Source organism: Pseudopipra pipra, chromosome 1, assembly GCF_036250125.1.
Source record: "Pseudopipra pipra isolate bDixPip1 chromosome 1, bDixPip1.hap1, whole genome shotgun sequence".
NCBI lineage: Eukaryota > Metazoa > Chordata > Aves > Passeriformes > Pipridae > Pseudopipra > Pseudopipra pipra.
The window spans coordinates 130,012,248-130,016,572 of NC_087549.1; positions in this window are offsets into that span (position 1 = coordinate 130,012,248).

Here is a 4,325-nt window from a genome sequence, read left to right on the forward strand (position 1 = left end):
TGTAGCACTGTGCATTTGGAGTTGATTAGGCATAATTTTCTGCACAAGACTTATAGAGATTGCATCAAGTGAAAAATGCACTAATAGCAATGCAGTGCAGAAATCAGGACTGTGTCATTTTAGGATATCAGAAAGCCCTCCTTACATGTCTCTCTTTTTTCAAGAGCAGAGGGGGTGCATCTGAGCATTTTGGAACTTGTTTGTGAGTTTCAGCTGGTTACACCCAGTGTTTCTTTAACTCCTTTTTCAATTGACAGCCGCTACTGAAGACAACGGAGAAACTTTGCACCATCAGAGGATTTGACCAATGTTTTGTCGTTCGTTTGTTTGGTTTTCAACTAACAATAAACAAGTGGTACATAAGTGAAATACCTTATATTTTTTGGTTTTTTTCAATCTCTGTTGTATTCCTTGAGATATCTGCAGATTCTCTGATTTATCATCCTGCCTCTCAGAAGGATGTCATTCCCTTTCCTCACAGAGCCGAATCTGGGCTGTTTTCTGCATACAGTCCTCCAGCAGACACTGACAGCCAGCTGCATCGGCCAGTAGATGTCATTGTGTTTCCACCACAAAAGCACACCGAACATATTCATCTGGCTGCAAAAGCCTGTCCAGTCCTACAAACAATACTGTTGACTATTTAGGACGTTTTCTACCCTGCAGCAAAATATTTGTTAAAAATGCTTAGCCAGAAGAGAGTGAAAATTAAGTTCCAAGCATTTGATAGCTGTGACTAACTAGCCAGAATACCCTTGGTTTCAGCTAATGTAGTGCCAATGGTGTTATACAAACAGAGCTTACTCAACAGGACACAAATCATTGTTAATAAACTATTACAAAAGATGCCAACAGAAGAAGACAGAAATAATGTCTCATGGATTAGCCAGCTTCTTTAAGGAACCAGCTTGTTTTGCTGTGAGGTCAGCTGTTCTTCAGTACTCAGACAGCATTGAGAATTTATACTTCAAAACTTTTTAGACCTTCAGAGTGTAATGAAAAGAGGTTGTAGTCTGTTATTTTTCAGCTATTTTATTCTGGACTATGTTAATAGCTTCCTAGCTTGAATGATATAATATTTGTGATGTAACTAGAAAGTTCCATTTGAAGTCAAAATATGGTAGGAATAGAGAAGCAAACTCTTGGCAGTAGTCCCAGCGGTAGGGTTTTCCAGAAAGTATGACATATTTTTTATCAGCAAAAACTCAAAAGACATCATTTTAAGTTTTATTTTTAACCATAATTTCATAAACCTAATGAATGTAAACGGGCTTTGATATCTATAAAACTACATTCTCAATTACAGCTCATTTCCCAAGCTAAAGATGAAGCACAAGATGAACAGAGGATGCAGTCAGCTTGCAACATCCATGCTGGAAATGGCACACAGGGCCAAATTCCCTGCTGGCAGCAACCAGTGAGGCTCTGCTGGCTCTAACAACACAGGAGACCCTTGACAGATTCAGCAGAGAACTGGCCTTTTGCAATGTATTCTGAGTCCCAGGGGCCAGTCACAAAACTGAGTGAAGTCAATGGAAATCTTTTGCTTGTTGGCAATGGCTGTGGATGAAGCCATGAATCAGGTTTTCTGGAGGCTGGGCACAGCACATCTGTCTTGGGGTGAGGCAGCTGAAAGGCGCAGACTTGGATTTGAAAGGACAAGCTTCATTTCATGAGTCTCTGCTCAGGCTCAGCAACAACCTGAGATGGCGCAAGATAAACAATGTTCTTCCCTTGCAATGCCTACCGGAGCTATGAGGAGAGTGGCTTGTCCTCTTGCTTGCTCGTGGAAACATGTAAAACCCTTTCTGGACTGGGAGACTTTTGCACAGGGAGGAATCACAGTCTGGTGACTGGTTTGGGTTGAGAAAGAGATTTAAAGATCATCACATCCAACGCCCTGCTGTGGGCTGGGGCATCTTTCACTAGACCAAGTTTGCTCAAAGCCCCATCTAACTTGAACTTGAATATTGCCAATGATGGGACATCCACAACTGTGGATGGGAACTGTGGCTGTTTCCAAGTTTGGATATGAGGTATATGATATACATACAGAGACCTTGTAACTGATGACCCTTTGGACTGTCTAGGCCACCAAATCCTTGCACTTGGATGAGCAGAAAGTTGTCCAGTGGTGGCCCATAGGTACTACAGCAGTGTCCTCTGGGCTGAACGGTATATGGGACATGTTTAAGGATCACAGCAGTGTCGCCTGCTGTCTTACAGATAAACACCTACAATTACAGGAGCCACCCACAGTGCAGAACTTCTTTATTAACATTCCAATGTCACCTCTTACAAAAAAAATAATGTTGTGGCAAAACATAAGCCTAATAATATTCATGGGTCAGGCTATAGGTGACATACCCATTTCCTACACACCATTCCACACTCGTACCATACATGCCAAAGGACGTGAAGGAAACTCTGCACTACTTAACTGAGACCAGACTCAGGCTGCTGAGCTCCCAGTGCTGTGCCTCCAGACTTTCACATTTACCTGGGATTTCCCATTCGAATAAGATAATTTAGAACTTTCCCCCAGGTAACTTTTTTGATCTACATCAGCTGATCCATAAATATCAAATAAGAAACCTGTGGCACTGTCTCAAATAGCTGTATTCCCAGCTCACTGCTTCCTCATCTGATTCCTCTCACTCCTGCTCCCTGTCTCATGCAGCCAGGGCTTGCTGGCACATTTATCTGAGGATTTTGCTGACTAAAAGCACATAATGAATTTTTCTACTTTCAGTGCACATTATTTCCAGGCAACCTACACCGTCATTGCAGCGTCAAGGTGTCAAACATACACGAGATATAGAGAAGAAAATAGAGCCCTATTTTACTATCTGCCTAAGGATATCCACACAGAAGTGGAGACAGTGGCGTGTACACCGGTGAGATGAATGTGGGAGCCCAAATTGCTGACTTTAATCTGGACTCCAGCAAGTCTCCTGTCTCATTTTTCCATCTCAAACAGGAGAGGTAATGCTATTCATTAGCTCATTTCACCTGAGGAAAAATGTTATGAAGGTTGGTAAGGCATTGACATAATACAGAAATCAGAAAATTCCCACTCCTGCAAAAGACCTTGAAGAAAGAACTGATTCTACTTGTTATACCAAATGAACTAGTTAAGGGAGAAGATCGATAATTTAAAAATGACAGTAAAAATACTGACCTATCTCACTTCCTAAGCATGCCTTGGACATCCTTGCCAACACAAATGTTCCAATTTACAAAAAAAAAAAAAAAGAGTTGATGACATAATTAGAGCCTGTGCTAGAACACACTTCCAAAAGGGAGATGAATTAAGATTTTCTGAATATCATATATTTTGTTAAATCTAAGTTTTGCTGTATTTGGTGCAGCTGCTCTTTTAATATACTTTAACTTTTAATGCAGTTGTGCATAAGCTTACATATCTTTCCTTGCTTAGAGCAAATCCAAGCATGGGAACAGTCAGGTGCAGGTGGAGGTTTTGCAGAGGGGTTACCACCCTCTATGGCAGACAGAGAAATGCCTTATCCTGGGGTGGCTGCACTGCTGGCCTACACGGATGTCACTTCAAGAGCACCTCTGCCACCATTGATTCAGCCTAATCACAGAGGCCTCAGAAAGGTACCTCTATTAGACTTGTCACCTGGGATTCCTCTGCACACATGACTTGTACAGCCATGAATCTATAAGACATGGTACTGAGAGGCATAAGAAGAGATGTGTTGGAGGTTTTTTGTTTTTTCTTTTCTTTTTCCTTTTTTTTTTTTTTTTTTTTTTTTGGTTTCTATGGTGGTATTTTTTTTCCAGTTGCTTTTTTTACCCCCCTGGGGAGAACTGGACTCTCCTAACTTTAATTATTTAAAAGTTAGGCAGTGAGGCTAATTCATATAATCATAGAATTGTTTAGGTTGCAAGGGAGGTTAAAGATTATCTAGTTCCAACGCCCCTGCCATGGGCAGGGACACCTTTCACTTCTCCCTCTGCAGTTGGGACCACCGTGGTCCCAACAAAATCTCATCACATCTTAAAAGGCGGGTCACTGATGGGTCAAACCTCTTTTGGTTCCTTCTGCTGCCTGTGGTGGGAGCTGAGACACCTGGGCACCTTTCTGCCCAGCTCAGGCACTTGACGTTCAAGGAGCCAAAGATGATGGACTGGCTCCTGACTCCTGATGAGTGCTGTGCTCACCTCTGCTAGCCACAACAGCAATCTGTGCACCCACCAGGCTCTGCATCCTCCAGTTGCAGGGCAGCTTTGCCTATAGCTCGAATCTCTTGGCCATTTTTAAAAGATTGAAAATATCAAACATTGCAACAGCTGAAAAT